Source organism: Cryptomeria japonica, chromosome 6 (genome assembly GCF_030272615.1).
Source record: "Cryptomeria japonica chromosome 6, Sugi_1.0, whole genome shotgun sequence".
NCBI classification, from domain to species: Eukaryota; Viridiplantae; Streptophyta; class Pinopsida; order Cupressales; family Cupressaceae; genus Cryptomeria; species Cryptomeria japonica.
In genome coordinates, this window is record NC_081410.1 from 563290433 (window position 1) to 563304845 (window position 14413).

At 35.1% G+C, this 14413-nt stretch overlaps 1 non-coding gene across 1 annotated transcript; it reads left to right on the forward strand.

The window, feature by feature from the left end:
* Positions 1 to 5316: 5316 nt before the first annotated feature.
* On the forward strand, positions 5317 to 5466 carry LOC131068052 (U4 spliceosomal RNA). Its single transcript, XR_009111902.2, has one exon. It is a non-coding gene; the product is annotated as a U4 spliceosomal RNA (small nuclear RNA).
* Positions 5467 to 14413: the final 8947 nt, after the last annotated feature.

The window sequence follows — 14413 nt, forward strand, 5'->3', positions numbered from 1 at the left end:
CACACATGGTTGTACTTTTTAAACCACAAGGATGAGGTTCTTCAACATTTGATGACCTTCCATGCATTTGTGGAGAAGCAGTAGGGACATTCCCTTATAAAGATTCACATAGATAATGGGGAGTAATATGTCATTCAAGCATTCTAGTTATTCTATCATGCTCAAGGTATTCTTCATCAACACACAATGCCATAGATTTCTCAACTATATGGTGTGGTTGAGCAGAAGAATAGAACATTATGGGAGATGGACAATTGTATTTTTTAGTCTAAATCTATGGCTCTAGTATTTAGAACAGAGGTGATAAATTATTTCAACTACATTTAGAATCATATACCTTACAAGGTAGTCTTAATATGACTCCTAAGGAGGCTTTCTCTCATGCGAAGCCCAAGGTGTCCTTTTTTAGAGTATTTATTAGTGACGCATGAACATTAATTTCAAATGGTAGGCACAAAGAAAAGGAGAAGAAGAGTCAATGGTTCATTTGTGTTGTCTACTATGAGGATGTGAAGGGTTATTGGTTGTTTCATCCTATTACTTGAGAGATACATTTATGTCATGATGTTCAATTCAATGAGTCTTTCACTTTGAAGGATTCTCCATCACAAGCCTCTCCCTCCCTTATTCACTATTCTTCTTTAGAGGATGTATTTATTCTAGACGATGATCATGATGATGCTTCTAACAATGCTATTCATGAAGATCTGGTATTAATCTGTTTGTTGGCATTACTCCATCCCCTCCTTCCCCTCCACCCACACCTAGTTGACCTTTATGGGCTCATACACTTCTTAAGGATGTCAATTCTCTTGTAGGAAATTCCTCAACTACTCGCCACACTTATTACTAAACTTTAGGTACTAGTATTTTAATTCATGTAGTTTTTAGAGTGATCCTCACAAGTTTTCAGATCCTTCATGTATTCTGCAATGGGAAAGTTCTATGGCTAAGAAGTAATCTTTTTTAATGAAGAATCATACTTTGGATCTTGTTCCTCTTCGTAAGGGAATAAATTTGGTTCGTTGCAACTGGGTGTATCATACGGAATTTGTAGTTGATATGTCTATATATGGCTCATCTAATGGCCAAGGGATTTTCTTAGATTGAGGGTATTGACTATTTGAGGCTTTTGTTCCTATAGTCAAGATGAATTCCTACTTTCCATTGTTGCATATATGGGTTGGTTCATGTAACATTTGGATGTGAAGAGTGCTTTCCTACATGGTGATCTTCAAGAGGAGATCTATATAGAGCAACTATTAACATTCGTGTAGGTGTCTTTACTTGTTTGTAGGCTTTGGTACTCATTGTATGGTCACAAAAAAACTCCTAGAGCTTCATATGAGATGGACATTTTTCTACTCACTTCTGGATTCACACAATTTCACTCTAATCCTACAATTTACATTCAAAGGCATGGGGGTGATCTTGTCCTTCTTGTTCTTTATCTGAATGATTGTATTCTCATAAGGAGTTATCCTTACATGATTGAGGATACTCATGGAGCTTTGATGGAGCATTTTGATATGATAGATTTTGGTTTGTTGCATTACTTCCTCATTCTTTAGATTCATCAATCTTTTGCTAGTATTTCTATTTTCCAAATGAAGTATGATCTTGATTTGCTTCAAAGATTTTGGATTGTTAATTGCAAACCAGCTCTAGTTCCTTTTTAGTCAAGAGTTATGTTGTCTACTAGTTGTACTACTAGTTCAGTCAAGATACCTTGTATTGACAATTGGTTGGTAACCTTTCGTACATGACACGTAGTCATCCTGATATTTCCTTTATAGTTGGTCTTTTCTCCTAGTTCTCTCAAGATCACCATGAGTGTCATTAGAAGGCAAAAATGGTATTTGAGGTATATTTAGGGTACTAAATAGTTTGGAATTCACTATGCATTAGGTTCTACTGAGATTGTTGGCTTCATTGACTCAAATTGGGCTAGTGATATTGATGATCGAAGTTGTAACTCTAGCTTTACTTGTTGTCTTGATTCTGGTTCGATTACTTTGTCTTGAAAATAGAAAACTACTATTGCATTATCATCAACTAGAGATGAGCATTGAGGTGTAGTTTTGGCTAGTCAAGAGGTTTTGGGGTTTTGATAGTTGATGTGTTAGTTTGGATTTCCTACTCATCATACCACTAATCTTTGATGTGATAATTCAAGGGCCATACATATTTCTCACAACCTAGTGGAGATTCAACAAGAAAAATATATTTATATCCTCATGCATTTAATCATATCACATATTCAAGATGGTGTTCTTTCATTGGAGAATTTTCCTATGAAGCAATAGGTTGTAGAAATAATCACTAGACCTTTGGCATATCCTCTCTATCTTCAATTGGGATCGATGTTAATGGTGAAGGAAGTAGTCCTTGGGGACTCTTGAGGAGTCCTCCTTTCATTTTTTCTTTTCAACATTTTTTGTTCTCTCTTTTGGAGAGGAGTTTTCTCCCATAGGGTTTTTCTCCCTTTCTCTATTTATGAGAGATTGCATTTAATTGCATTGAATTTTTACATGGGTACCTAATATGGTAATGTTGCTAGGACCCATAATGCATCTCTTATTGTATATTGCATTTTCATTCATTGATTGCATATCTTGCATATTTCTCCCCAAGTTGTACTTAAGGGGGGTTGTTTGTGTCCACATTCATATCATGCCCAAATACTTAAGGAAACTTAGGTGAAATCGTTTAATTTTAGTTTGTTGGTCACCTTGTGAATATTTTCTTTTACATCTATTAGGTGGGAGTCAGTCACCACTCTTGTTTTGATATTGTGTTGACCCAGTCTGTGTTCTTGGTTTAAATATAGGATTCTTTGTAAGTTGTATTCATCTTGACACACATCAATGTAATTCATTGATTTATAGCTTCTTGTGTTTGTGAAGGTTTGATTTGTAGGTCAAGCTCCTAAAAATATCAACAATTTGTTTATTTTTTTTGGTAGTTATAAATTAAACAATCCTAGGAAAATTAGATTCCAAGGGCAAGGTCTCATAAGACAAAGAAATATCTCAAGGTTGTGATAAAGAAAAAAAACAAAGACATGGATATTAGATAAATTATATGAGGATGTAACATACATCGGGGGCATAAAAATCCATGGATCAAGGGGTTATTATTTGTTTTCTTTGATTATCTATATGGTGGGCCTTGATCCATCTCTTCACTTGGGGGTATTCTTTTTGTATACTGGTAGAGTAAACCAATGTCATTCAAAAGGAGGTTGATATTAATCACAATATTTTTAAATTACTTTTTATTGAAATCAACAAAACCAGATTGAATTGATGATACATATTATGATACAAGACACCAAAAAGGATGATACAAATGATAAACTACTATGAGAATTGATGGCTATGAAATCCAACCTTAGTAAGGCAGAAAAATTTAGCCAAAAAACATTAAAAACACTATTGATGGCATCAAGGCACTACAATATATATGTTTAGATCTCAATATTCATCCTAGTACATAAATGACAAGTAGTGGAAAAAATGCAAAAAAGTGTTGGATATAATTACCTTGTTAGAGAAAAATCTAAATTCTTTATAGAAAAAATAGGATACTACTCTCACTCTCATTGAGTTTTAATTCTTTTGATATTTTTTGTGTTCTTATCTTAGGTCTCTTTCTAGTTTTGGTTCTCTTGTTATTTTTAGGTTGTTGTTGTTTTGTTTCATTTTAATTAGATAATCATGGGAAAGAGCCCACACCCATTACAAATATGTCATTAAGGGAAACAAAGTGAATGCCACTAGGAGTGTGATTAGTCAAAAAACAAAAAACAAAAAACAAAGAATCTATATTGGAGAATACAAAAAAAAAAACATACAAAAACACAACAAGGGACTAGCCTACTAATTACTCTTACTAAGGAAATTCAGGCCTTTCTTTGCCTGCCATTCATTTTGCACCACGTCTGGTTGCTCCTTAAAAGAGACATGCTTAGGGTCCATATCCCTAGTAGCTACATTAACTTGGATGGGGGAATTAGGGAAATCCATCAAATATCTCTATTTTTTTGTGATAGATCCACTTCCTCCCTCCTTCGCTTCTTCCCTCCTTCTTGTCATGTTTTGTTTCTTTAATATCAATATAACAAAGTTGTCTTTTTTTCCCTTTTCATTCTCACTCTATACAAGGTTGGATCCCTTTCAAAAACCACAAAATAATATTGGTGACCTAGTATTTCTTATCACAATCACTTCCGTCATTAATAAGAAAGTAATTCTTAGCTATCTTGTATAGTCACTTTCATTATTCCTGGTGAATAATTTATTGACCTTTTTGCTATGTAAAATCTAATATGAACTATTATTTTCCACTTTAACAGACACTAAAATCCTTAGCATGGCCTGAATACAATAGTCAAAGTGTTTCATGATGTCCTGCTTTTGTAATTTCAATCACATGGTCCATAAAATAATAGTAAGCAATGGATAAAAAATCTTAAGAAGATGTAAAATTATGCAAATAATCAAAATATGTTTTCAACTACACAATGACAATAATATTTCTCAATCATGATACATAATTGTTTTGACACATAAATAACTAAATTATTCAATTTTTTATTTCTTTTAGTATGAAATCTTTTCATAGTTTATCATTGCAAGGTAACTACAACAATCAATATTTTTAATTTGTTAATTAATTGCTATCAACTATAATTTGAACCATGTTGCAAGTTCTCTATCATGATAAGATAATTATTACAATAAATATCACATTCTCTTTAATTTATAGTATGTTTATGTGAACATGATGTTTAACATTGTTGAACAACCCCTCAAATCCCACAACTCACACTCCTCTACTGTTAACTACAGTAAAAATGTTGACACTCTATATATATATTCAAATTGAGGGTTTTTTTCCTTCCAGGGAGCTATAACTTATCAATCACTTCATCATATCATACACTTAACAGATAAATGTTCATCTTTAAAACAGGGAATAGTTTAGAAAGCAGCTGTTGCTTAAGAAGAATTGTTTCTTAACAGCCTCCAGCAACAACTTAGTAAAGAGAATGGTAGCTATATGCTAACTAACAAGTTAACAAATGCATCTGTAATAAACTAGTTAATAGGAGGCATGCAAAGAATCCATGATTATGTAACAAAGATTGCTGAAAATGCATGCTTCATTCCTATTGTTGTTTTAGCACGCACTGTCTGCTATGGTTGCGTGGCATTATTACACCACATGATAATTTTAGTACCACATTCGTTGTGAAAGAAACAGTGTGAGTACGAAACAGTATAAATAGAGGGGTGGAAGGGAGGACGTGACATCTTTGCGCTTGGGGCAATGACGCAGCTAGTGAGGTTATAACCGAGGCGCGTCAATTGCTGGTTGAAAACTATTTCCAAACCCCCTCTTTGGCCCTCCTTCAAAGGTAGGCCATCGAGAAGTTTTGGAGTGCTATCTTTTAAGATGAGCCCAACAAATCAACAAATCAAATAATAGGTTTTCCTTTTGTAATGTCAATCAAATATAGAACTGATCTCAGCTTATATGGTTAGAGATGATTTTGACGATGGATTATACATCAACAAGCCATTCATTTGGTTGTCTCACATGTCAAGTTGCCTTCGATTCACTCTCTTTGCTTTTCTATACATGAATTGCGTACTCTTCCAAACCTTATTCATAGGCAAGAAGCTTAAATTCGAGCTAGACTTTTCAAGTAGTTACTGCTTCTATTCTCCTCAAATGTTATATAAAGTTGGAATTTGATCATTCAAAAAGTGTGGAAATGCACTTGTAGCTCTCTCAACATTTGTGTATAATTCAACACTTTAGTCATCTTTCAAAAACTTTAGTCTTCTCCTAGAACTTGGCATCACTACTATGCTGGAAACTAAATTGGCTCATTTTGCATTGTTCATGAACATTATCAAGGTTTTTTAATAAAAAAATTAGCTCCAGTACATGAGCATTCTTAGCTTCATTTTTTTGGACATTTAGAGAGCCTTGAACATGTTTTCTGGTTATGCTGATGGCTACAAAAACCTTGGACTTGGATCCTTGGCGTTTTCAAACCTTTTTATCCTTCCTCATTAGAAAATGGCTTTGTTGTGAGATTGGTCTTATCTCTTACACAATTACACCTTATCTCTATTACGCTTTTATGATGGGGATCTCCTTCTGTATTTTAAAAGTTTAGAATTCAGCTTTGTTTTCCAATTGCAATGAAGTTGTTTTCTCCCTTATCAACATGGCTATGTTTTTCTCTAATGTTTACATGCAGATTCAAGTGCAAGTTGATAAATTTAAAATTGAGGTTTCTAGACTTTAGTATCTATTGGATTATTGGTGAAGTGATCCCTTGTGCCATTTCTAGGATTCCTTCAATCTCTTGCTCTCCATCCAAGGGATCATAGACATGGTCACAATTAGTCTTTTAAAAGAGATTGTATATCAATTTCATAGGATTCAGTCTCACAATTCTTGAAGCTTTGTTCCTTGTGGCTAGTCATAACCTCTCAAGTAGCCTTCTACCTCGTCTCAAGGGCGTTGGGAGGTCGATTGGCCTAGTTTAACAAGTTCTTTTTATCCATAACTTGTTTAGACTCTAGTCCATACCTAGAAAACTATCTAAGACACTCTTGAGAAAAAAGGCATGCTCATTGGTTCAGAGTCTATGGATGACAATAAACTTATTTAAATGTTTGGGGTCAAAATTTTAGTGATAAGAATCCATCTAATGCTAGCATTTCATTAGCTACTTAATTAAATTGTGTTTGTTCATCTATTCTTTGGACTTGGTCACATTAGACATTGTGAATGTGAGCTTCTACCACCCTAACATTTTTGTGTATGTTGTACTAGTTTTATTTTTTATATAAAGTATAAATATTCTTAAAAGAAATAGAATTAAATTAAGTCTCAAAAAATAAGAAAGTAAATAAAATATCTTCTATTGTTTATAATGAACTAAGTGAATCTAATTTAAATGGCCCCAAAAATAGATGGTTGGATAAATAAGAGTGCATACTTATGTGTGGCCAATGTGTTTATACTCACATATAAATCTAAAAGAAAACAATAACCTTTCTTAAATAATAGAAGGGAACGTAATATTAAGAAAAGTAATAGAAAATATGTAGTTAAGGAGATAGGTAAAAATATTTAACTTGGGTATGTATATTTCAATTTAAGTTAAAAAGGTGTCATAAAAGTTTTTTTTTCCATGAGACTATTAATGTCATGTTACATAGAAGAAATTTTATGATTACAAAGTGTTTATCTATAAATAAGGCTAGATGTGACAAAGCAAAATCTAAGTGGGATGCTTTGAGAAACCTATCATAGATATTATGTCTTGTTTTTAATATATTTGCTTTTGTATTATCTTAACTTTATTATATATCCTCCTTGGCATGTTATTGTGACAAAACCAAAAGTATGCCTATTGCAAAACAAGAATATTTCATCTTTCACAAAAAATCTTGAGCAAAAGATTGATGCTAATCTAAGCCTGCTCTTGCGTATCTTGCTTGCCTAATCTATCCTATATCTATTATTGTCTATGGAGCTATATTTTCCTTGATAGTATGTATCATTCCTATATCAGGCCTTATCTAATTTTCTTCACATTGACAAATGTATCTTTCCTATATTAGGTGTTATCTATCTACACTGAGCTTATCCTTGTGGCAAGGGATGTTTTCCCTATTCAGATTATTTGTTACTTGGTCTTTTCACTCAATGATTTATATTTTGCATTTATTATTTTATCTTGATTCTTGGAGCTTTCATGTGTATATCTTAATATTTGACTTAATTAAATCCTTGAGTTTTAATATTTCATCTTTTCATCTTTTTGATCCTTTCCTTTTACATATTATAAGGAAGCTCATGCAAGCCTTGATCTTCATATCATGGTGGAGAGTGAGGAATGGAGCACAATTTTTTCTTCTGTGTTCATCCTTCTTATCTTTTCTTTTTACCTATTTTAGTGAAGCTCATGGAAGCCTGTATCTTGATATTACGGTGGAGAGTGGGTAATGGGGCATGATCTTTTCTTCTATACTAATCCTTTTTATCTATTATTTTCACTTATTTTGAGGAAGCTCGTGAAAAAATTGACCTTAATATTATGGTGAACGCTGAAGAATGGGGCTTGATCACAGTTCTATCAATTTATCTTTCATTTTTTTTTCTTTGATCTTTATCATTATTTTTGTGTGTTGTTTGCTTCATAAAGCGTTTGATGATGATACAACTTGCACAACAACTAACAAAAGGCAAATCCATCCATATTGCATATCCTCTCATAGCCTTCCATCTTATCCTATCATATCCTCTCCATCTTGCAGTTTTTCCTTTCCTCTTCATTTCTAATTATATTCTTTACTTCATATTTGATCAATGGGCTAACTTGCATTTAGTTCCATCTAGTTGTATTCACACACCTTTTGCACACACTTTTATTTCACATCTCTTTTCGAGAGTTTGACCCAAAGTCACTTTTTGGTCAATCTCTTGAGGGGGTATCTATCCATCCTTCCCTCCTTCTATCCTATTGTGGAGGGATATCATCAGCATCGTTTTTCTTTTAAACAATGCCATTTTAAGAATTGTCTCAAAAAAGGGCAAAATATATAGACATCTAAAAATGACTAATACATTTATAACCTTGTCATGTCATTCATCTTCTCATTAATTCTTCTATTCATATTAATTAAATATTTTTTTAACTATGACAAGTATTATTGATGTTATGTGGGAGCAAAATGGGCGACAATTTGCAGTTTAGGGTTTCCAAGGACAAGTGGCGCCAAGGTGAGGAGGCTCTTTGTGATCCTCTTTCACCTCCTGATCCTTTTGGCAATCGTTCTGGTCATGTCCCGCAATGGGTTTTTCAGAATGGCATATGGGTGGATGTGTTATCGAGGGATCATTCGGAGTGGCATCGAGGGCATCCGGGAAGACTGCGTTCTTCATATTTTAAGGGTTTCTTTGGGCCACAACAGAATTTTCCAGTGCATGCTAAGTCTCGTGGGATTAGGGGGTCTAGAAAAAACCCTCTACTAAAACTTCAGCATAGCCCTCGAAGAAACCCTGCTCGTGTGGCTCGGCCAAAATTTGTTTCAGCCCCTGTTATGGGGATTAACCCTTTAGATAAAGGTTCCTCACCAAAGAAGGTTTGGTCACCAATGTCATGCATCTTTGCGGCTGACGCCCCGTTTGATAAAAAAGTGTGGGACTTGCATTCCTTGGCAGTTCTTATTCAGGTTTGGGGAGATAATGTTTTGCTTTCTAAGCTCCATCATGAAATTCATTCTCTCTGGTATGGCACCCTCTACTTTCAGGTTCTCTCTGCAAATATTTTCCTTGTTATATTTGATTCTATGGAGGCTAAACATAAGGCTTTGGAAAAATCATATTTGTGGGTAGGATGTAATTTAATCTTTGTAGAAGATTGGAAACCTCTTTTTTATGTATCACAAGATATTGTTAAATACACACCCACTTGGTTTTCATTACTTGACCTTCCCTATGAATTTTTGGATTTAGATGTTTTACAAAAAATAGGGGATTCATTTGGGAAATTCATCCATTCACATTTAGTTTTCGAGGATGGGGTTTTTATGGTAAAAATATGTGTTTTGATTGCTTCATCTGTTGTGATTCCTTCTAACTATAATTTGAAATCAATTGATGGTATCTGGTGTCAGAGTATTGTTAGTGATTCTGCGTGGTTTTCTAAGGCCTCTGTAACCATGGATGTTGACCTTTTTGTTTCTCTTAGGGGTTTATCTTTTGTAGATAAGGTCACTCGGGCTGGGAAAAATGCTTCAAAATCTGTTCCTCCCACTTCTAAGGTTGATGAGGATAGTTGGCATAAATCCCTTCCTTTGCAAAGATTGCCCATTGATGGAAATAACCCTTTAGTTATACAGAAGGATGGGGAAGGTGCGACAATGCTAGGTTTCCCTTCTTCTATGAAGGATGGCCTACTCATCAATTCTTAGATAGATGTTAGTCCGGTGGTTAATTGTATGGAATTTTTCCTTCCCGATGATGATTTAATCTCTAAAGATCAGAAAGTGGTTTTTGATCATAACATTACTTTGAACTCAGATGCTACAGATAAAGTAGTTGAAGCAATTGATCAGGTTTTGGTTAATTTAAACTCTTCTTTGGTTATCCCCCCAACTAGTAATCCTTTTGATATTCTATCTGATAAATTTTAGGATGTTGAATTTTCTTTGGGTCTAACTGGGGATGGGGATGGGAAGGTGGGCTTTGATCTTGTGGTTAATAAACCCCTGGTCCAGTTTCCTTTACCCCCTTCTTTACCATCTCCTTCTCCTGCGAAGAGGGGTAGGAAGCCGAAGACCTTTTGCACATAGTTAGAAATTGATGTTGGCATTCAATCTACACTCTTCACCCCAAAATCAGGATCTGGTAAGAAAAAAACTAAATTTAGTCCACCTTTCACTTGGTCTGTGGCTTCCAAGCATTGCTTGAAGTCTGAGCTGGAGAATGCTAAACTAACAATTAAGAAGAGGGGAGAGGATGCCTCCCCTTGAGTGCAATGAATTTTGTGTCTTGGAATGCTAAGGGCTTAAATTCCCCTAACAAATGACACCTCATTAAATCACATTTGGATTTAATGAAGTGTGATGTGTTACTTTTCCAAGAAACTAAATTAAGTTGCCAAGGTGCTGATTTGTTGTTTTCCAAATGGAAGCCTTGGAACTTTTGTGTATCCCCCTAAATAAGGGCATCTGGGGGTTTGGCCTTCCTTTGGAAGGATATGTCTATTGATTTAAAATTGGTTGCTTCTGCTCCCTTTTGGATGTTGGCCTTGGTTAGAAGTCATGTTTTGAATGTTAAACTATGGTTGTTCAATGTTTATGGACCAATGTCAATTTGGGGTAAGAAAGCTCTTTCGGATTCCTTATCCCTCACCCTTTCCCCCCTTCATGGCCAGTTTATGGTTTTTGGAGGAGACTTTAATGCCATCTCCTCTGATGATGAGAAGTGTGGGGGGATTCTTCTGAATAAGTGTATCTTGGAGGCTTTCTCTACTTTCATTTTAAATAATGATTTGGTGGATTGTAAAACTTTGAATGGGTCGTTTACTTGGACAAATAGGAGGAAAGATTTCTCGTAGATCACTGAGAGACTTGACCATTTTCTAGTTTCTGACAATTGGATATCCTCTAATGTGGATGTGGTGGCCTCGGTCTTGCCTTATGCTAGCTCAGATCATTTTCTGGTTGTGTTATCAATCTTTGATGATAGAGCCCCTGACCATTTTTCTTTTAAGTTCGAACCAATGTGGTTTCGTGATCCTTCCTTTTCTTTGCTCTTACAATCTTGGTGGTCTGCGACTTCTTATGTTCAGGGTACTAGGATGTTTTGGTTTGTTAAAAATCTCTCTTATCTTAAACAAGGAATCAAGAAATGGAATGTTCTGCATTTCAAAAATATTTTTTCTGAGAAGATTAAGATTCAGGAAGAACTTGAAGCTCTTAATGCTAGGGTTATGAATTGTGGCATGGATTCTGCTACTTTTCAGAGACATAAATCTTTGAATTCTCAGCTAGAAGAGATCCTTTTGAGAGAAGAAATCTATTGGCATAAAAAACCTAGAGATTTATGGTTGAGTGATGGTGATCGAAATACCAAATTCTTCCACACTTTAGCTAAGATGAAATGCCAACATTGTAGGATCTCTTGTATTCAAAACTATGATGGGGTTGTTTTCACTAAAGAATCGGAGATTGTTATTGAGGGTGTATGGTTTTTCAAGTCTTTGCTTTCAGAAGAGCCATTTATTTTTAACGATAATTTTTCTTCTTCCATTCCTAAGCTTATAACTGATGAGGATAATGTAATGCTCATGGCTCCTTTTTCCATCCAAGAAGTAAAAGATGTTGTCTTCTCAATGTTGCCTAATAAGGCTCCTGGTCCTGATAGTTTTGCTGCTATGTTCTTTCAAAAATGCTAGTCTTTTCTTGGGGAGGATCTTCATTTGGTTTTAGAAGAATCTAGGCACAATAAGACTATGTTAAGAGAGCTTAACTCAACTTTAATTGCTCTCATTCCGAAATTTGAGAATCCTAAGTCTTTTGTGGATTTTCGCCCAATTGCTTTATGCAACACCTTATACAAAATTATTACTAAGGCTTGCTAAGCTCATTCCTAGAATTATCTTGGGTGAACAAGGGGGTTTTGTCCCTAGTAGGGAAATGACAGAAGGGGCCATTGTGGCCCATGAGATTCTACATTCTATCTCTCAGTTGTCTATTTCAGACATGATTCTCAAGTTGGATATGATGAAGGCTTATGATAGGGTAAGTTGGCAGGCACTCTTGTGTGTGCTTAAGAAATTTGGGTTTGGAATTAAATGGGTCAAATGGGTTTAGGCTTGTATTAGTATAGCTAGGTTCTCAGTAATCTTGAATGGTTCTCCCTATGGTTTTTTTGCCTCGTCTAGAGGACTTAGGCAAGGGGATCCGTTGTCACCCTTCTTGTTTATTATTCTGGCTGAAGCTATTAGTAGAGCTATCTCATTTTCCAGGGAGAGTGGCTTGTGGAAGGGGATTTCCATCCCTCATATGGCTATGAGTCATACTCATTGCTTATTTGCGGATGACACACCGTTGTTTGGCAAAGCTACCATGGGGGAAGCGTAGGTCATTAGCAAGACCATTTTGGATTATTCTTTGTTCTTTGGACAATATGTTAATAAGACTAAATAAAAAAAAATCTTCCTTAATGTTTCCCCTCTGGTGTAGTCCAGATTGTCTCACTTTTGGGGCTTCTTTGTGGGTCACTTTCCTTGCAAGTATTTAGGGCTGTCATTTTTTACTGGCTCAGAGAAGCATAATTTTTGGGAACAGGTTTTAGGGGTTATTTCCTCCAGGAATCTTTCTTGGTCTCATAAGTGGTTAACTTTTTCTGGTAAAATTGTGCTTATCAGAGCTGTTTTAAATGTGGTCCCTATCTATCTATTATCTATTTTAAAGGCTTTTAAAAAGTCTGTGGTTTCTCTATGATCAATTGTAAGATCTTTTTTATGGAATGATAATGTGAATAAGAAAAATAGGATCCCCTTGTTGGCTTGGGATAGAGTATGTGCTCCTAGGGACAATGGAGGTGTAGGGGTAAAGGATCTAGGTAAGAAGAATTTGGCTCTTGGTGCTAAGTTAATTTGGAATCTTTATAAGTAGTCTGCATCCAAATGGGCATCTATTTTGTCTACAAAGTACTTGAATAATTGCTCTAGGGAGGCTATCTTTACTACTTCTTCACTTCCCAAAGGGTCTATGATCTAGAATTTCATGGTTGAGTGCAAATCTGTCATTTTTCTAGGATTGTCTTGGCTTATCCATAATGGTCGTAAGGCTAGGTTTTGGGATGAAGTATGGAATGACTTCCCTACACTCTCTAGTCTTAAGGATTGGTCACCCCTTATGTCCATCCTTAAAACTTCCTAGGGTATTTTTGTGGTTGATTATTTTTTTGTAGATTCCTCTGCCTCCCTGCCTATGGCAAGATGGAAATCAATTGAGTCTCTTTCGTTGGATCAAGATGTAAAGTCTATATTTATGGATGAGCTTAAGAAACACCCATTACTCTTCTCTAAGAAGGATGATGAACTCATTTGGACCTATTCAAAATCAGGGGAATACTTGGTCAAAGAAGGATACAATTATTTGTATTTAAATGTTAAAAGAGATGATGTACCATTTAAGCTATTTTGGCACACTGCCTGTTTGCCCAAAGCAGGGGTGTTTGCTTGGATGACTGTTCAAGATAGAATTCTTACTGACATAAGATTAGATAAGATGGGTATTACTATGGTTTTTCCTTGTGTCATGTGCGGTGGGTCCCTTGAATCAATTGATCATCTCTTCCTTCATTGTCCCTTTGCTCATCATTGCTGGTATTGGCTTTTTAATAAGTTAAATTGGAGGTTTTCTCTTAGTAGGGACCTTAGATCTCACTTCTTGAGTTGGCCCCTATTATATCCATCTTCATTTTATGCTTGTCTTTGGATAATTGCTCCTTCTATTCTAATTTGGAAAATTGGGCTTGAAAGGAATAATAGGATTTTTAAGAAATATCCTTCCCCTTTGCAAGATGTGCTCTTTTGTATAGAGAAGTCGATTTCTGAAACTGTCCTATGGTTTTTTTCTTGTTTAATTCATGATGACTACACGGATTTCATGTGTTGATTTCATGATAGTTGTACTCTATTCGGATGGCTTGCTTTTAGTTTTATTGTTTCATTTATCTTCTTCTCAAGCGGTGGTAGTTTTTTTGAGTTTTTCATTTCATATGGGGGATTTCGCTCATGTGGATATCTTGGGTTATTGTTTGGCATGCTTTTGATTTATGGTTATAAGTATCGTGTGGATAT